Genomic DNA, 21,959 nt, shown 5'->3' on the forward strand with positions numbered 1-21,959 from the left:
GTATCGCTTCAAAATAGTATCTATAATACCAGATCCAGTATCGGTTTCTGCTCTGCTTCTTACATAAACCCTTAACCTATATTTTGCATAATAGGTCTACCTTATTTCACCTAATTACATTCCTCTTCCTTACTTACAAATGTTCTACAATTATCTCTCTTATATAAGAGTCATTTTACAACTTACCAAGTCAGCTTACAATGATTTTACAAATAATAAACAAAATATACAACAAAAATCTTGTCGGCCTTTCACTGCCGGTGTTGGTGACCTGAGTGCTGGTGTAGAGTCTGATCTTGCTAGTGCCGGTGGAATGCCTTGCCAGTGTCATAGGATTGTAAGGTTTCCATCAATGACAAAACATTCAATCACCTACAATGTCTCATTGGAGTGTGCATATGCCAACAGGATGGTAAGGTGATAGAACTTTTACCCCTGACGGAGAATGAGATAGAATAGAAGGGAAAGGATGCCAAAGTATTGTTGATAGAAGGGAAGCAGTTCATGAAGGAGATTGTAGAGAAGAATGTAGTTTTCTATGCCCTCATTCCCAAGTCCAAGGTGACAAAGAAGGAGCAGTTTGCAGAGAGGAAAGAAGAAGGACAGAGGCACATAGAACCTATAGTCAGATAGATACTTGAAAAGTACAAAGGCATCATCTCAGATGGAATGCCAAGATCCCTACCACTAGTGAGAGACATAAGTCATTACATAGATCTGATCCCTGGATCAACCCTACCAAATAGGACAACATACAAGCTTACCCTATACTAGAATGCAGAGATGACAAGATAAATTGAGGAGTTGCTAGAATCAAGGCTAATTGGCAAAAGTCTAAGCCCATGTGTAGTACCTGCTATCCTTGCACCCAAGAAAGAAGGCACTTGGAGGCTATGCATAGAATCAAGGGCCATCAACAAGATAACTATAAGGTATAGGTTTCCAATCCCTAGGATAGTGGATTTACTTGATTGCTTGGGGAGTGAAAAATATTTCACCAAAATGGATCTTAAAAGTGGATACCATCAGATGAGAATAAGGCCAGGGGATGAATGGAAAACAAATTTTAAAACCAATGAGGGGTTATATGAGAGGAAAGTCATGCCATTTGGGTTGTCCAACACCCCTAGTACCTTTATGAGGTTGATGAATGAGGTCTTGGTGGAGTTCATAGGCAAATTTGTAATAGTATACCTTGATGATATCTTGATCTTTAGTCACTCAAGGGAAGAGAACCTCAAACATGTAGATATGGTCCTCAAAAGTCTACATGAAGAGTAGCTAATGATAAATTTGGATAATTGTTTGTTCATGTAGGAGTAGATCATCTACTTGGGCTTTGTAATCTGACAAGGTGAGTTGAAAATGGACCAAGAGAAGGTAAGTGCTATACTATCTTGGCCAACACCCAAAACTATGAATGATGTCCAGATTTTGCATGGCTTAGAAACTTTTTATAAGAAGTTTATAAGGGGATTTAGTCATGTTTGTGCACCAATGCTTGACACCATAAAAGGAGGACAAAAGTATAGGTTCAGTTGGACCAAGGAGGCAGATGACTCATTTGAAACTTTGAAGAAGAAAGTTGTAGAACAACCAATCCTTGCCCTATCAGATTTCAACAAGATATTTTAGGTAGAATGTGATGTAAGCCACATGGCTATTGGGGCAGTACTCAGTTAGGAAGGAAGGCCAATTGCCTTTTTTAGTGAAAAACTAAATGATGCCAAGAGGAGATACTCATCCTATGATTTGGAGATGTATGCTTTGGTTTTGTCATTGAAGAAGTGGAGGCACTATTTATTGCCTAAAGAGTTTATAGTTTTCAATAATAATTAGGCACTCAGTTTCATAAATAGTCAAGAGAAGTTAAACCACTAGCACATGAAGTGGGTAGAGACCCTACAAGCTCTCACCTTCAACCTCAAGCACAAAAAGAGGGTCAAGAAAAAAGTTGCAGATGCCTTGAGCAGGAGGGTCTTAACCATCAACCAAATTAAGATGGAGAGTGTTGGCATTGACTCCTTGAAGAACATGTATGATGCTGATGAAGATTTTGGAGAGATCTACAAGGTATGTGAGTCTTTTGGTGAGAGGTATCATGTTGAATTTTTTGAGTTTTTGATCCAATTGGGATTTCTATTCAAGGGTGGATAGTTATGTATACCTAAGTGTTCAATGAGACTAAATATCATTAGGGAGAAGCATATTGGAGAAATGGTAGGTCATTTTGGTCTTGACAAGACCCTTGACCTTGTAAAAAGACATTACTACTGGCCTAAGTTGTAGGTAGATGTAAGGAGGTTTGTAGAAACATGTGTGATCTATTAGAAAGCCAAAGAGAAATCCACCAATGTTGGTTTGTACCAAACTTTACCCATTCCTTCTAGGCCATGGGAAAGCATAAGCATGGATTTTGTGTTGGGTCTACCTAGGACAAGGAGGGGATTTGACAATGTTTTTGTAGTGGTGGACAGATTTAGCAAAATGGCTCACTTCTTGCCATGCAAAACCTCTTGTGATGCCTCATATGTTGCAAACTTGTTTTTCAAAGAGATAGTCAGGATACATGGGTTGCCTCTAAACATTGTTTCAGACAGGGATGTGAAGTTCATAGATCATTTTTGGAGGACCCTTTGGAAGAAGTTGGGAACCAACCTAGTTTTCTCATCCGCCTACCATCCCCAAACAGATGGACAAAATGAAGTTTTCAATAGGTCCTTGGGGAACCTATTAAGATGCTTGATAAGACAACATGGAGAGAAATGGGACAACATATTGTCACAAGCATATTTTTCATACAATGACACCATAAATAGGAGCATTGGGAAATATCCTTTCCAAATTGTGTATGGCATCCACCCCAGAGGTGTGTTAGAGTTGAGGGAGTTTCCCAAAGAAGAATCCATTAGTGTAGATGGTGAAGCTTTTGCATTAGCTATCAAGGAGGTACATGATCAAGTGAAGTCTCATCTCCAACAATCTGTAGAGAAGTACAAGGCTTATGTTGACAAGAAAAAAGAGGGATGTGAAATTTGGTGTTGGGGACTTAGTATGGGTACATTTGAAGGAGAGACTCCCAAAAGGTAAATACATGAAGCTCATGAAGAAGAAGATTGGACCATTTCAGATTTTGAAGAAATGTGGGTAGAATGCTTATGAAATCCAACTTCCTCCCGATCTTGGATTGTCACCCATTTTCAATGTGTGTAATCTTACACCTTACAGAGGCAATGGAAATGAAGAAGAGAAACCAATGCAGGTTGCAGTAGATAATGATATTCCAAAGCATGATCCACCAAAATTGAGCAAGGTTATAGACACTAGAGTCACAAAGAGAACAAGGAACAAGGAATATTTGGTGGCTTGGCAGGGCAAACCAGACTCTGAAGCAGTTTGGATGATAGACAAACAAATTTCTAACCATGGTGCAGACCTCCAAACTCTGATCTCAAGTGGGCTTGAGATCTCCTCTCAGGGAGTATGGTACAGGAGAACCTCCTCAACAAGCCAATCATGGATCTTGTTGGCAGTGGGCCAGCGTCCCTCGCAGGGATTCATGACATGGTTTAACAGCCTCCTGTGGATTATACAAGTCTAGTGGTTGTATCGGGCATTGACAGGTCAATCTTTTGGTGCAACGACAACCCTAGCTTGTAACAAGTGGTATTAGAGCTTGGTCACAGGTTCAAATCATGCAGGCCATGATGATTGATGCTGGGATGGGGATTGTTGGTAGTGGGCCAGCATCCCTCGTAGGGATTCGCAACATGGTTTAACAACCTCCTGTGGATTATACAAGTCTAGTGGTTGTATCGGGCATTGATAGGTCGATATTTTGGTGCAATGGCAACCCTAGCTTGTAACAGATCTAATGATGAAGATTAGGATCTTATGGTCATTGTGAATGTCTTTTGTTTGTGAACTTTTCATGTATGCAATAAGGACCCCACCATGTAAACCATTGTCACAAATTAGGCAACTTGATAAGCCAATTTGGATAATTTGGTGTATAAGGGGTATATTGATGTTTATTTTGAAGTTTGATAGGATTTTAGGCTATGTAGGTTATTTTTGGTTGATCCAAGTTGTGTAGATCCGAAATTGGTGTGAATTGACAACTTTGTCAAAAAGTGCAACTTTTGAAAATGCAACTTTTGCAAGCAAAAGTGCAACTTTTCCACTTTTGGTTGTTGTAAGCCTCTCAATGACTCCAACCTCTTCATAATTTGGTTGGAAACTATTGGGGAAGGATATAAGCCTTGTGGACACAATTCCCAAGGAGAGAGTTACTATGGATTGAAGTTTGAAGACAATAAGACACTGAAAATTTGAGTTTTTCCCATAAATTCTGAGTTTGCAGAGGTTGTATGTCCTTGTATGGATTGAAATTGACAAAATAACTCATGGAGAAGATGGAGGGTTGAATAAAAAATTTTTTGGTGGTGGTATGAGGATTTGATCTTTTGTGAGTAGGGAGAACCCTTCAATTTGCTGACTGTAACTTGAAAAGTAAGGGTTTTGCCAGGGTTTTACTTAAATATGGCCATATCTTGCATCTCCTTCCTCTAGAAGTTATTTCCTTTGGTGGAATGCAAGATTGGCCAGTGTAAATTAAGGTTTTCATGGGTTTTTGTAGGGAAGGCTTGGTTGTGGAGAGTTTGAAGCAAATCTAGGTAGGCATCTCCATGTGACTACCTTGCACTAAATTAGGACAGTCACCCTAAAACCTTATAGTGGTGGAGTCCAAGCATGTAACCATGGAATTAGAAGTTATTAAAGGTCCCCCACATTCTCATGAAGTTGGTTTTCCATTTGGGAATCTAGAAATGGGTGCTGCTTTGTAAATTAGGCCTAATCGCCCTAATTAGGTCTCTAGGCTTCTAAGGGGTTAAGAACCTTAGAGTGCAGATCTTGCCAAACCATTTTGGGGGTGAATGTAACTTCTTAAAGGGTATCTAGAATGGTAAGTATTTTGTCAGGTTGTGTGCAAGATTTTGGAGATAAGGGCAAAATACCCACTCAATAGGGCTACTAGCCTAGGGGGTAGGTTTCCAAAGGAGGTATAGGGCTTTGATCCCTAAGTCTAAAACCAATGCTTGGAAAAGTTATTAGATGTCATGAGTGGACCAAATCCAAGGCCCATAAGAGCAATAATCATTTTGAGTCTTGTTGGGAATGTTGAAGCTATTTACTCATCTTGAGTAGGTGCCAGTCTAGAGGAGCGTGAGTAGTTCAAACCTTAATGTGTGGAGTCCTTCTTGTAAGATCCTTGTTACCATTGGAAGGGATCAAAATGAACCTTTTGGACCTGACCTTAGGTGTAAGAAGGCCTATGCATCTGTTGGTTATTGGTTAGACATTTAATGATGACTGCAAGAATCACGGGTAGAGTGCAGGGGTTTACGGCTCAAAGAAGACCGAATGGAAAAGATCTATGATATAATGACCATTGCAGGTTTATCAAGGTGTAGATTGGATTTGGTGAAGGGGACCACAAATTCATTTATGGTGATTGATCAAGAAGCAAAGCCGACAGATAGGTTGTTGTTTCCTAAGTATAGCAAATGTGTTCTGGAAGGAATGAAAATGGCAGTGAGGCCTAATTTATTGCAGGTTGTCAAATCTTGGAGAGGAGATCTCATGTGATATGATATAGTTCATGGTCAGTAGAAGAAACCCTAGCGGCCAAGTTTGAATTGATGGTTTGGCGGGAAAACTTGAATATAGATATCTGGAGACAAAAGATTGGGGATTGCGATGCCAGTTGCAGGAGAAGAGTGAGCTTGTGCAAATAGAGAGTTGATTAGACTGAGAAGAGTGAAGCAACTAAGAATCCAAAGGAGAATTGGTAGGAAAGGTATAATCGATAAGAGGTTTAATACGGGTTTAACCAGTAAACTGTTATTGAGTATAATAGTGGTGTGAACCAATAGTGTCTGTATTGATAAGGAGGCAACAAAGATTGAAGCAGTGCAGTGTGAGTAACAAAGGAGATTAGACAAGGCATAAGAAAAGCATAAGAGAAATCAGACAGAGAGGATTGAAATCTAACAGAGAAGGGTTGAACCGGTAAAGGAGAGTTGAACTGGTAGAGAGAAGTTGAATAGGTGTTACAAAACTCATTTGTAACAAGGTGCTTTCATTCTAATAAGTTTTTATTTCATTGTATATCACTAAGTTGGTGCTCAGTGCATAGGTTGGTGCTCCTTTGGGTTGGTGCCCATAAACAGCTAGGGGTTCGTGCTCCTTGGGTTGGTGCCCTAAATTAGTAGGGGTTGGTGCTCCTTGGGTTGGTGCCCTAAATTATTGTAATATACTTTGTTATTGTGAGGCTTGATTGGAGTAGTAGAACAACTTTTCTCATCGAGGTTTTTCCCACATTGGGTTTTCCTCGTATAACTGGTGTTATTTGGTGTGTCTTTTGTGTATGATTAATTGCTAGTGTTCTCATTATTACTGGTCACACACACACACACACACACACACACACACACACACACTACCTGTGTTTGTTTGAAATCATTGATTCACCCCCCCTCTGAGTGACATATTGTGTTCTACAGGTCTTACCATTGGTTCTTGATTTCTAACTTCTGATAATGTGATCATTTTAGCTTGAATCAATTTCTATAAGCTTGTTTCAATAGGTTTAAAGTAGTGAATTTTCCTCTTGGATTGTTGTTTTTTCTAAAAGGGTTGTTTTGTTTAGAAAAGGTGAAACCTTGAGTGTTTGAAGATATGTTGGATGGAGGTTTGAATATATTTTGATTCTACCACACCATCATTGACAATATTTTGGTTTTTTTCCTAAAGACAAGGTTTATCACTAGATATAGATGAAATATCCTTGTTTTGTTTGTAAATCTTCACAAGACCTTTTGAAATGAGGTTCTTTTCAATAGTGATTCATTTTTCTATGATCTCATAAAATATGTTAGAACATTGAATTTGTAAGTAGAAAGTCATTTCTTGATTTAAGTTTTGGACAATTATGTCAATAATTTTCTTTTTTAGAGATATGATATAGACATTTTAATGCTACGTTTCTCCATCATTGTAGGAAGGAAGCAAATTTTTATTCATTTCTTTATTTTTTATTGCATAAATTTGTCATAAAAACCTCATTTTCAATGTTGAATGAGAAGTGCCAGATAATTTTTTTTCCCAACTCATGAAAGGTTTTGATCCCATGAGGTAGATGAAAAAACCACTCAATAGTTTGACCTCCTAAACTTCTAGGAAAAAGGTTCATTAGATAGGTATCATTATAAGAAACCTCCATACAAGCTAAGTAGAATTCCTTATATGATCACAAGGATCACCCTCTCCCTTATATTTTTCAAACTTAGTTATATTAAAGTTTTATGGGAAAGGTATTGTAGACATAGATTTATCAAAGGGATAAGGACATATGTTTTCAAATGTGTAGCTATTGTTAGTGTTCTGCATTTGTGTGTTTGTTATTTGTTGTTGCAATCCCTAAGTTGGGGATGTGAAGTCACTTGTAGGTATCAAGGGAGGTAATTGGTATGAACATGGGTGAAAATTGAGGGGAGACTTTATGGGATATTTTTAGAAAAGAAAGGTTGACTTTGTGGAAAATAGGTGTTAGAGAGTGGTTTAATAGGGAAGATATGTGTGGATACAAGTGGCTGACCAGTTGGAATATAGTTTTGATAGGCATAAACATGAGATTGCATAGGTGGGGTTTGTTGGTTAGTAATATGAAGAGGTAAGCTTAACGTGATTTGAGATTTTGGTTGTGGTTGCATAGATGTATGCGACATACTAATGGTGAAAATGGAAGTGAAAGGTGGAACAATAATAGAAGACTTAGGGGCAAGTTGATCTTTCAACTCGCTATATGAATACCTTTGGACCTTACATGTATTATATGGCAAGGTCAACAAGTCATGCACAATAACTAGACTGGTTTGAATAGATGTAAGAAAGTCTATAAGATTTGGTTCTATCAAAAAAGTGTCAATAAAGTCAAGGGGAGAGTTGACACCCTTTTGAACTAGGAATCAACTATAATACTTAGGATTTGTGGCAAGAAGAAGCTCTACAACTCTGTTTTCTTTAAGATCTTGTTCAAATTCTCCTAGTTCTTTCAATGTTGTGTCTTCTTCTAAATCTTCCTCAATGTGATCCTCTAAAGATAGTTGTTGAGTTTGTGAAGGTTGAGTGCTTTGATAATCTTCTAGAGAAGGTAAATGTGAAGGAATTCAATAATTAAGTTCCTCTTGAATTTCTTCCATATTTTTTTTATGTTGTGTTCTTATGGTTGTCATATATAAAGGTAATATCTCAAATAAAATTGAATACTTTGATTAAGATAAAAGATACTTCTGTTGGATATTTTTGGTCATTGCTACCACTAGGATATGTTTTTGTCATTGATGCAAACATATTCCTGTGATTTGCTCTGGTGATTGCAGGTTGGGAAGATTTTTTGATCTGGTTTATAGTGTTGGTTTGTTGATCACTATTTTGTAGAGCGATATATCCTCTGATATATTCTGGTGTGATTAGATATGGTCCCAAGATTTTGGGATATTGTTCTGGATGGTCTTGTGTATCTTTATTTTAGATAGATCATGATTTGGTGCTCTACAAGATATCTTTCTTCGTGACAGTTGCTGATTGGTTGTGTTCTTGAGCTTTCAGACGTTGACAGATGAAGATTTAAAAAGTGGTGTTGGTGCAGTTGTTTCAAATTATTCTAATGTGCTTGTTGATGTTTCTTAGTCATGTCCTATTTTTTTTGGTGATTTGTATTGATCGTTGTGCAATTTTTTGGTGGTTTCTATCAACTGGTGATGATTTTCATGTAATGCAGTTTTTCTAGTGGTATAGCATGTTGCGGTTGATCTTGGCATGATTTTCGGTGGAGTTGTGTGCTTGGGATTTTTTTTTAGGACCATGTTATGCTATGTAATCCATTATATTGCTCTGGTGGTTGATCTTTGTATCATGTGATGTAATTTTGTAATTGAGGGTTGAGGGTTTAGCCGACCTTGTTATCAAGGTTGATGAATTGTATATATAGGTGGTATAGTCATGTAATTTGGGTGTGGATGGTGTGTCTACATTATTAGAGAGAGGTTTGTATGTGAAAAAGTGATTTATCCTTCACTGTTGAGTTTGAGGTGAGATTGGTGTTGCAGGGCAGACATTTGTGCTTAACCGGAACTATAATCAGACATTTGGAGATGCTATTCTTTTAGTTCACTTCTTCCAGAGTGTATTCCAAATCTTTTGTAAGTCAGTGAGACTTCCCTAAGGGTTGTAGCCTTTTGGGCCATTATATTTGAGTAGTGAGTGCTAGGCAGTGTGCCTGAATGCATGTGCATTCCCCATTGTAACATTTTCACATACTACTATAGAGTATCATCTTACTAAGGGTAGGTTTCGACCATGGTTTTTCCCTTAACCGGGTTTTCCACGTCAAAATCTTGGTGTTGTGTGTTGCATTGTTAATTCGCTTATCTGTCTTATTGCTGTGGTTAATTAGATCTATGTTTTGTGGTTAAGTTTGTGTATTCGGTGAAGAATGGTTCACCCCCCCCGCTCCCAGTCTTCCTTCTTGGTTGCTGCTAATAATTGGTATCACAGATAGATCCTCTGGTAGAAGCTTAACCGCTTGAGAAGATTTGGGATGGAAACTCAAGGTGTTATCTTTAAGAAGGACAATACAAGATTTGATGGAAGTAACTATGCTATATGGAAGGACCGGATGGAAGTGCACTTGAAATGTCTTGGTTAAGATTATTGGAAGATTACAAAGAATGTCTATGTTGTTCCTCAGAATGGACCATCTACTCCTGATGAGGTTATGGAAGTAGAACATAATATTAGAGCGAAGGAAGCATTTCTTAGTGCCTTGACTGACTCTGAGATGACAAATGTGATGGGACTTTAGACCACACATGAGATCTGGGTGAAGCTTAAGGTGCTATATGAAGGTGATAAACAAGTGAAGGTTGCTAAGTTGTAGAGTTTTAAAGGAAAGTATGAGACATTGAAGATGGGAGATGATGAGAACATACACTCTTATGGCTAAGGTGAATGACCTTGTCCTAGGTATCAGATGTGTTAGTGGAACCATTAAGGAAGATGAAATTGTTGCTAAGGTGCTGAGATCTTTGCCTCTTGCCTATAAACATAAGGTTGTTTCTATTGATGAGATCTAATGACAAGAGATATGTTGGTTGGAAAGCTTGCTGCATTTGAGATGAGCGAATTTGGAGAATCACATTGAAAGTCTGAGACTGCATTTAGAGCATCTGCATCTATATTTGGCAAGCAGAAATATGATCTTTATGAGTGCAAAATATCTAGATATGAGAGAGAGAAGAGAGATGGACGAGAAAGAAAGAGAGCTAGATGAACTTGAAACACTGATTGCCCGAAGATTGCCTAAAGGTGTTGGTAAGTATGATAGAAAGTTACCTTTGAAATGTTTCTCTTGTAACAAGATAGGACATTCTCTTCTATATGCCTAGAGAGAATGGCTAAGTATGATAGACATGATAAGTTTGATAAGCATGATAGGAATGATAGATATGACAAACATGATAGGTATAATAAGTCTTACAAGCATAACTAGAAGTTTATAAATCAGAAGAACTATTATTATGTTGTTGATGAAGGTATTACAGATGAAGAATCTGAAGGACATGAAGTTGTATTCCTTTCCATTAAGGAAGATGGACCTATACCTATTGATTCTACTAGCTGTACTATTGAGGAGAAAGATTTAGCTGCTAAAATTAAAGAGAAAGATGCATAGGTAATTGACAATGGTTGTTCACATCATATGACTGGTGATAAAAGAAAATTTGTGATTATGGAAAGGTATGATGGTGGGATAGTTATATTTGGAGATGATAAAGCCTGTGTAATTCATGGGAGAGGTTCTATTTCTTTTGATGGTAAGCATAATACTGATGATGTCTTGTATGTTGAAGGTTTCAAGCATAATATTTTGAGTGTTGGATAGATGGTTGATAAGGGTTATGATCTACAACTCAAGGATGGTAAATACAAGATCTTGAATGCCTCTGGTATAGAGATTGCATCTAGAACTAAGACTGAAGGTAACATTTTTCATTTGAATGCTAGTGAGAATAGCTGTTTGATTGCTCAGATTGATGAGAGTTGGTCATGGCATAGGAGAATGTGTTATGTGAATTTTCATTCAATGATTAAGATCTATTTTACACATGTTGTTAGAGATCTACCTAATATTGTTAAGCTTGCTAATCTGGTATGTAAAGATTGTCATTTGAGTAAGCAAACAAGAATCTCTTTCAAAACCAAATAGTATACATCAGAAGGACTACTAGATCTTGTACATACTGACCTATGTGGACCTAAAAATGTTAGAAGTGTGCTAGGTGATTGATATTTTATGCTGCTAATTGATGATTATTCAAGGATGATGTGGGTTGTCTTTTTGAAGGAGAAATCAAAAGCATTTGACAAATTCACGATATTCAAAGCTAATGTTTAGACTGAGTTTGGATTGAAGGTGAAGTGTCTGAGATCTTATGGAGGTGGAGAATTTTGTTCTGGTGAGTTTAATTCATTCTATGAGAAGAATGGGATTAGAAGACAATTATCTTCTCCCAGAACCCCTCAACATAATGGAGTTGTTGAGAGGAAGAACACAATTGTTTTGGATGCTGCAAGGACTATGCTGATTGAAGGAAATGTTCTAAATATCTATTAGAGAGAACCCATTAGCACTATTTTTGACACCATTCAACATAATTCACATCAAGGAGATATCATGAAGACCCTTTAAGAGATTTGGTTTGGTCATTTTCCTACTATGAGATTTTTCAGAATATTTTGTAGAAAATGTTATATCAAAGAGTTGTGGATATAGGAAAGTTTGATGCTAGAAGTGATGAAGGGATTTTCTTGGGATATTCTACAAAGAGCAGGGCTTACTGATGCTACAATAAGAGACTGAGAAAGATAGTAGAAAGTGCAAATGTGAAGGTGGATGAGAACCTTGCGAAAGAGATCAAAGCATGTGGTTATGATGATGGACAACATATTGTTTTACCCCCTATTCAACCTAAAGAGCCTAAGAAAAATGATTCGGTAGAGATTGTGAATCCGGATGTTGTTGGTGAAGGAGTGTAGGAACCTGAGAATTAGAACAATCAAAAGACTCCAAGGTATGTAAGACTAAATCATTCTAAAAATCAGATTATGAGTGATAAGAATAAAGATGTGATGACTAGAAGAAGGTTAGCTGCTAAAGAAGTATGTTTGATTTCTAAAGTTGAACGTAAAGATGTTGTTGAAGCCTCTAAAGATGAAAGTTGGATGAAAGCAATGGAAGAAGAACTAGATCAAATTGAAAAGAATAATACTTGGGAACTTATGCCTAGACATAAGGATAAGAATGTTATTGGTACCAAATGGGTATTTAGGAATAAACTAAATGAAGCCGGTGAAGTTGTCAGGAATAAAGCTAGACTGGTCTGTAAAGGATATTCACAACAAGAAGGGATTGATTATGAGGAGAGTTTTGCTCTGGTTGCCAGACTTGAAGGTGTTACTATTGCTTTCTTATGCTACTTATAAACATTTCAAGGTATATCAGATGGATGTCAAATTTGCCTTTTTGAATGGTGATCTTGAGGAAGAAGTCTAGATTGAACAACCAGAAGGATTTTCATTATCAAATGATGGAGACATGGTATGTAAATTGAAGAAAGCTCTTTATGGATTGAAACAAGCTCCTAGAGCCTGGTATGCTAGACTAGATAAACATTTTTTTAAATTGGGACTTAGTAAAGGTGTTATTGACAGTAATCTATACTATAAGATAGAAAATGATAACATCCTGATTGTTGAAGCCTTTGTTGATGATATGTTCTTTGGTTGTGATGATTATTTGAGCATGAAGTTTGTCGGTGACATGTAGAAAGAATTTGAGATGTCTATTATTGGTGAGATAAAAAATTTCTTAGGTTTGCAGATTGCACATACTGGAAAAGGTATATTCATATCTCAAACAAAGTATGTGAAGGAACCATTGAAGAAGTTTGGATTACATGACTCCAAACTAGTTGGAACTCCTATGGTGACTAGTTGTAAATTGTCTAAAAATGATGAATCTCCTAAAGCTAATTAGAGTTTGTACAGATCTATGGTTGGTGGACTATTATATCATACTCGGACTAGGCCGAACATTATGCATGCTGTGTGCATGGCTTCTAGATATCAAGCTAATCCAAAAGAGATTCATGTCATTGTTGTGAAGATAATATTCAGGTACTTGAAGGGAATTGTGGACTATGGTATCTGAGGAATGATGATTTCATGCTATGTGCCTACACTGAAGCTGAATGGGCTAGTGTTGTTGATGATCGGAAGAGAACTATTGGTGGAACATTATTTTTGGGTAAGAAGTTGGTTTATGGGCTAGAAAGAAATAAGATTCAGTGTCCTTATCTACTATTGAAGCTTAGTACATTGTTGTTGCTAGTAATTGCACTCAGGTAGTTTGGATGAAGCAAATGTTGAAGGATATCATAACTATTTATGATGAGCCTACAGTTATATACTGTGATAATTCTAGTGCTATCAATATGTCAAAGAATCTTGTGCAACATTCAAAGACTAAGCTCGTGTCAATCAAATATCATTACTTGAGAGAGCAAGTCAATGAAGAGAAGGTGAAGCTGGAGTATGTATCCACAAAGGAACAAATAGTTGATATTTTCACTAAGCCTTTGCCTGCAAATACATTTGTCTACTTGAGAGACAAATTAGGGGTATCAATCCCTCTTGAAGAGAACTAGATGCATTGAGTTTCATCAATCTAGTGGATTTCAGAGCCTTATCTTTTTATCCAGATTGGTGAGTTGGTGTTGCTCCTCTGGTGGAGTAGTTTGTTGATCTGGTTATATATTTCTAGGGAGAGAGAGTTTGGTTATCTGTTTTAAATCTTTGGCATTTTTGTCAAAGGGGGAGAGAGATCATGTGAAAAAATTCTTTCTAAGTCCTGATCTTAGGGAGAGTTTGATAGAGTTTGCTGGAGTTTGTTGGAGACATCTTCTTTCTTTGCATTGATGATTTTTCACATTCATATGTTGCCATCAATGCCAAAGGTGGAGATTGTTGGATATTGTTGTTCATTGTTGCTGATAGGATATGTTTTTGTCATTGATGCCAACATATTCATGTGATTTTCTCTAGTGATTATAGATTGGGAAGATTTTCTAATCCTACTTATAGTGTTGGTTTGTTGATCACTGTTTTGCAGAGTCCAGTATATCCTCTGGTATATTCCGGTGTGATCAGATATGGTGCTGAGATTTTAGGATATTGTTTTGGATGGTCTTTTGTATCTTCATTTTATATGGATCATGATTTGGTGCTCCACAAGTTATCTTTCTTTGTTAACGTTGCTGGTTGGTTGTGTTCTTGAGCTTTCAGACATTGACAGGTGAAGATTTGAAAAGTGGTGTTGTTGTAGTTGTTCTAGATGATTATAATGTGCTTGCCGATGTTTCTTAGTCATGTCCTATTTGTTTTGGTGATCTGCATTGATCATTGTGCAATTTTTTGGTGGTTTCTATCAACCAGTGATAATTTTTGTGTTATGCGGTTTTTCTGGTGGTGTAACATGTTACAGTTGATCTTGGCATGATTTCCAGTGGATTTGTGTTCTTGGGAAGTTTTTTTAGGACCATGTTATGTTATGTAATCCATTATATTAGTCTAGTGGTCAATCTTTGTATCATGTGATGTAATTTTGTAATTAAGGGTCGAGGGTTTAGCCGACCTTGTTATCAAGGTTGATGAATTGTATATATAGGTGGTATAGTCATGTAATTTGGGTGTTGATGGTGTGTCTACATTATCAGAGAGAGGTTTGTGTGTGAACAAGTGATTTATCCTTTGGTGTTGAGTTTGAGGTAATATTGGTGTTGCAGCGAAGACATCTGTGCTTGACCAGAATTGTAATTAGGCATTTGAAGATATTATTTTAGTTCACTTCTTCTAGATTGTAGTCTGAATCTTATTGTAAGTCAGTGAGACTTCCCTAAGGGTTGTAGCCTTCCGAGCCATTATGCTTGAGCAGTGAGCTCTGTTGGCATTTGGAATAATTGATACAGATACATGTGATACATTTGAAGTTGGATGACTGCATCGGTAAAAGATAGAAGTCTATTTGTGATGAAGAGATTGAGATTCTATGAATAGATGACATGATCAGTTATTTGTGTTGTCATTGTTGGGAACTGATGTCAAATGATGCTCGTGATGTTCCTATTGTTCCTGATGTCTTGTTTTGTCATCTAAGTGATTTGGCTTACCGGAAGACAAGGTGTACCGACAGAGAGCTAAAGCCTATAAAATAGGACTTTAACCAGTAAAGCAGAGATGTTTTGATTGGATCCGATGATCGGCAATGATTGGTGATTTGTGGATTGGATGGTGAAGTTGTATCTTGGAAAGGTGTATGTGACCAGAAGGTGTGTTTCAAATTTTTGATGGAGTTTTGCTAAGGTTTTAGTAGGGTCTAAGACCGATGAAGAAATCATCAAACTCGTAATGATTTATGTTATGAAAGTGATCGACGATGAGTCTACATGAAGTTGGTAACATGACACAACCTACATGAAAGAGTTGATAGCTGTTTTGGCATGATTCAAGTAAGATTTTCTTGGGAATCAACAAAATGCTTAGTAGAGTGTTTTGAGTGTTTGACTTCAGTACAGATCAGATTTTCGTGATGAGTTATGATCAAACAATGATTGATATTGCATTATAATTTGTTGTAATGATTTGTATAATGATCTGTGATGATCTCTTATGATTTGAATTGTAAATTCAAAATGTAATTAGGGTTTTGTGGCCGACCTAGTTGAGATGGCTATTTAGGATGACACAGTTGATGTTTAGTGTGTTGGTGGTCTTAGAGAATGTGTTAAGCCATCCAAGAGAAGTGTGAGATATTACTGAGAGTTGCAGAGTGTTGTGTATAACTAGATCTGATCAAGCAAGTAGAGAAGTGCAAGTAACATATCATTCTTTCACTGTTGTTCCCTAACAACTGCAACAGGTTAAATCCCTTAACCGGTAGGTCCTAACAGGACTTAAAAATTTAAGTCCCCTAACAGGGCAACTCTCAAAAGAGTCTTAAATCCTCTCACAAGGTTGATCCTAATAGATAATCAAGATCCTAACCTAGATGCAAGGAAAACCCCGTAATCGGGTGACTCCTAATAGGGTCTGCCTTTAACTAGGCATATTGTAAGCTCCTAATAGGGCGTATTTCCTAATAGGGCACACTTCAAAAGAGTACATATATTTGTGGGTGCCAACTCCCACCGTGGTTTTTCCCTATTTGGGTTTCCACATCAAAAACTTATGGTGTTCATGTGTGGAATGATTTTCATGTGATGTTCTTGTTTATGTTTCATTTCATGCATTATTTCTGAGACACTAGTTATGATGTTTTATCAGAAGTTTATCAAAGGTTACTGGTACTGATAAGGAGTTGTTTGATAAATTTTTTGATCTTATTGATAAGGTTAATGAGTTGGTAAACGATCAAGTTTATATGATTGCTTTGGTGGTAAAAGTATTGATAGATATGGTAAATGATTTGATTAATATGTTAATCAAATCTGACAATAGTGTGACAAAATCTACTGAATCTGCCTTTTAAGCTTTTGTTACCGGTGTTAGGATAACTGATGAACAACTAAGAGGGGCGGGTGAATTAGTTGTTAACATATTATAGCATTTAATCCACTTAACAACCTTTAACCAGATTAAGTATTGGTAAAGAAGAAATAGATACTGGTAAACAATGCAACTTAACAATTAAGCAGACAAACAATGCAAAGCAACCATACCACATAACACCATGATTTGTATGTGGAAAACCTGGAAGGGGAAAAACCACGGTGGGAAGCCTACCCACAATTAGATGATACTTCTGCAGAAAGTATGTGTTACAATGAGGGGCCTGCACATGCATGAAGGCACACTACCTAGAGCGTACTTCTCATTACAAAAGAGTCTCACTGACTACAGAGAGGCTACAACCATCTCAAGATAAATGGACAACAATCCAATAGAGTGAACTAGCATCTACCATGCCTGATTATAGTCTCAGTTAAGCTCAATACCAGAGGCCTTTGACCTCTTCCTTAATCCCAATTTGATCACCTATGATCAACCAAATCTCCCTCGCATATGATATTGCATTCCAAGACCATGAAAACTTATTCCATTCCCATGCCGCCACTTGCCACCATCTACATTGAGATCTTACATCATTTTATACAAACCTAAGGCCTAAACCAATTAGGTCGGCCACCTAAAAGATATTACAATAAGATCATTTCATAAATCTATATTACTGTTGGTATTTTGGTATGGTTTTGTCATTAATGTCAACACCTACTAACACTTATCAACTCTGGCACTTTGAAGAATTGGCAATGTTCACTGGCAAGCAAGTGACTTATGCACAATCACCGGTATCTGGTACACTGGTAGGATATAATGTTCACCGACACCTGGAATGGCATGGAAAACACCTGGTTATGTCGAAGACATCATGTGGACACTTTGTCTTGGAGATTTGTTCATTGGCATATTCGTATTTGCATATTTGTTGTTACCGGCAAATAGGTCCAGATCATTCACCAGTAGGCTTATCTATTCCAGATCAGCACGTCATGCTATGGAGATGTTTTATTAATCTTGTAATTACATTGAGCCAACACGTTGAATCAGTTATAGCATCAGACATTGTTTTATTTGTAAAATTATTTTATTGTAATATCCTTTAGAGCTGACCTACTAAAATTGGTCTTAGGTTATGATATAAATATAAGATCTTATTTGTAAGATCTAATGTGGAATTCAAAAAGGAATTGTGTGAAGGTATATGCGATAATAAGAAGAGCTATACACGCAGATATCATTTAAAGGTTGAAGGAGGTTTTTGTGAAGACAATCAGAACTACACTGGTACTGAATCCAACATAGTAAGATGCTATTTTGAGTAGTACATCCTTATTGGATTTAACCATCTAATTGTAGTCAGTGTGACTCTCATTTGTGTTTGAGCAGTGAGCTCTAGGTGCTTGGCCTTTCTGCATGTGCAGACCCCATTTATATACACATACTATATGCAGTAGTATCATCTGATTGTGGGTAAGGTTTCCCACCGTGGTTTTTCCCATTACAGGGTTTCCACGTACAAATATTGGTGTTATGTGTTGTGGATGTTATTATCTTTCTAGTTCATGCATTAATCTTTACCGATACTGTAATTAATCGATAAAACTATCTACCGACATAAAAGTCTGGTTTACCGGTATTAAGCATTATTGTTGATTAAGTTGTTTTGGTTTGAATTTATTTGACAACTAATTCACCCCCCCCTCTCAGTTGTCCTCGGGACCTAACAATTGGTATCAAAGCCTAGTCCTCTTTTTGCAGAAGTTTAACAGCTTGAGGAGATCCAATGTCTACTAACTATTTCAGGAAGGATAGTCCTAAACTTGATGGAACCAACTATGGAATATGGAAGATCAAAATGGAGACACATCTAAATTGGATTGGAAAGGACATCTGGAATGTTACAAAGAATGACTATACAACTCCTACAACTAGTCAGCCTAATCCACCAAACTTGGCTAAAGATGAAGAAAATGATTGCAAAGCAAGAGAAGCACTTTTGAGTGCATTAACATATCAACAAATCATGGGATTAACAGATAGGTCTACTGCTAAAGCTATTTGGGATCATCTAGAAACATTGAATGAAGGAAATTCCATAGTCAAAATTGCAAAACTTGAAAGCTTCCAGGTCAGGCATGAAAATCTGAAAATGGAAGAAGATGAAAGGATTTCTGCTTTTATGGAAAGAGTAAATGAAATTGTTTTGGGTATTAAATGTTGTGGAGGAACCTTAAGTGAAGATGAAATTGTTTCAAAAGTTTTAAGAGGATTTACACTGGCATATAAACAAAGGTTATTGCTATAAATGAGTTAAGAACAATGCCTAATACATCAATAACTAGGGATACATTGATTGGAAAACTTTCAGCTTTTGAAATTGAGGAATTTGGTCCTGTTGCTACTATAAAGACAGATTTAGCTTTTAAGGCATCATCATCATCTGCACCATCATTTGACAAGTCTGATTGGAAAGCCTTTTATGCAAGAGAACTTGAGGAAAGCAGGAGGGAAAATGAAGAACTTGAAGCACTATTTGCAAGGAAAATGCCTAAAGGTCCAGTTGGAAGTAAGTATGAAGGTAAAGCACCCTTTAAATGCTTTAACTATAATAAGATTGGTCATATGGCTTCTAGATGCCCTGATAGACATGCTAGACTAAGAGAAAAAGCTAGAAGAACATACAAGCCTAACCTTGAATATTAGAGATACATATTTAAGAAGAATAAAGATAAATCTTGTTATCTTGCTGATGAAGGAGTCACCAAAAATTCTGATGAAGATCTGACAGAAAATGGATGGGTTTTTGTTGCTATAATAGAAGATCAACCGACACCTACTGTTCAATCGGTAGAGTAGGCCCTGGTAGCTAAAGTTGAAGTTAAGGATGAATGGACCATTGATTCAGGATGTTCACATCACATGACTAGTGATAAAGGTAAATTCTTGAACTTTCAGGAATGTAATGGAGGTGTGGTAAGATTTGGAGATGATAAAGCTTGCTTGATCAAAGGTAAAGGTACAATATCTCTTGATGGTAAGTATAATACAGACAATGTTTACTATGGGGAAGGTTTAAAGCATAATCTTTTGAGTGTTGGTCAATTAGTTGAGAAAGGATTTCAGTTACAATTCAAGAATGGTAAATGAAAAATTATGAAGAAAACTAGTTTGGAAATTGCAACCGGTAATCAAACTAGAGGTAACATCTCTCATTTGAATAATAGTGAAAAGACATGCTTGATTGCACATATTGATGAAAGTTGGCTATGACATAAGAGACTCTGTCATGTAAATTTTGATTGCATGGTAAAAATCAATACTACTAAGGTAGTTAGAGATTTACCTAAGATTGTCAAACCTCACAATTCGGTATGTAAGGAATGTCAATTTGGAAAACAAGTTAGAGAATATTTTAAAAGTATTCCAAAAAAATCCAATAATACTCTTGACCTAATTTATACTGATTTATGTGGTCCAGTTAGAACTAAAAGTTTACAAGGTGATAGATATTTCATGCTAATCATTGATGACTACTCTAGAATGTGTTGGGTTAATTTTCTCAGAGAAAAATCAGAAGCACTTGGGAAATTCAATCTATTCAAAGCAATGGTAGAGAATGAAACCGGTAAGAAAATCAACTGTTTGAGATCAGATCAAGGAGGAGAATTTACATCTAAGGAATTCAATACATTCTGTGAAGTGAATGGAATCAAAAGACAGTTATAAGAACCCCGGATACCACAGCAAAATGGAGTTGTTGAAAGGAAAAACAAAACTATCTTTGATGCAACTAGAAGTATGTTATTTGAAGCAAATCTACCTCATGTATTTTGGAGAGAGGTAGTAAGCACAACGGTCTACACATTCAACAAAGTTCACACATCAAAGGTGAAACCGGTAAGACCCCTCATGAACTATGGTTTGGTATTACTCCTACTCTTAAATATTTTAGAATATTTGGAAGTAAATGCTATATTAGAAGAGATGAGTATATTGGCAAATTTGATCCTAGAAGTGATTAAGGAATATTTCTTGGTTATTCATCTAAGAGCAAGGCATATAGATGTTTTAACAAAAGACTATAGAAAATTGTTGAGAGTACAAATGTGAAGATTGATGAACAATTCAGAGGAACTTCAAGGTATATAGACTCTAAACCGGAAATAGAGATACTGACAAATGAACCTACATTGAACCCACCAGTACATAATGAAGATCCAGTTACACCGGTATCATCTGAAAATTCCACTGTAACTGAGGAACATCAGCAAATGAAGACACCTCGGTATGTAAGACTGAATCACTCCAAAGATCAGATAATTGGGAACAAGTATAAAGGAGTTATGACAAGAGGAAGACTGGAAAATGAAGAGGTATGTCTTATTTCTCAAATTGAACCATCATCAATTAATGAGGCATGTGAAGATAAACACTGGATTAAAGCTATGGAAGAGGAACTAGAACAAATTGAGAAAAATAACACATGGACATTAGTTCCCTGGCCTAAAGACAAAAATGTGATTGGAACAAAATGGGTATTCAAAAACAAAATTAATGAAGATGGTAAGGTAGTCAGGAATAAAGCAAGACTAGTGTGCAAGGGATATTCTTAGAAAGAAGGAATTGATTATAATGAAACCTTTGCACTGGTAGCTAGAATTGAGACAGTCAGATTATTCTTGGCTTTTGTAGCACAGAAGAACTACAAAGTATATCAAATGGATATTAAATATGAATTTCTAAATGGAGATCTTGAAGAAGAAGTTTACATTGATCAACTTGATGGATTTTCTTTGATAGATAACAAAGATATGGTTTACAGTTTAAGGAAAACTTTGTATGGGTTGAAACAAGCTCCAAGAGCTTGGTATGCAAGATTGGATCAGTATCTTTTGAAGATTGGTTTTTCTAAAGGTAATGCTGACAACAACTTATACTACAAAGTGACTAATGATGACATCTTGGTTATAGAAGTTTTTGTTGATGATATCATCTTTGCAGGAGAAGATGGATTATGTAGAGAGTTTTCTATTGAAATGCAACAAGAATTTGAAATGTCTATGATTGGAGAGATAAAATTCTTTTTAGGATTGCAGATTTCACATAATGATAAAGGTATATTCTTGAGTCAATCCAAGTACTTGAAGGAGTTACTAAAGAAATTTGGGATGGAGAACTCTAAACCGGTAAGCACACCTATGACTACAAATGACAAA

Source organism: Cryptomeria japonica, chromosome 1 (assembly GCF_030272615.1).
Source record: "Cryptomeria japonica chromosome 1, Sugi_1.0, whole genome shotgun sequence".
Taxonomy (NCBI): domain Eukaryota; kingdom Viridiplantae; phylum Streptophyta; class Pinopsida; order Cupressales; family Cupressaceae; genus Cryptomeria; species Cryptomeria japonica.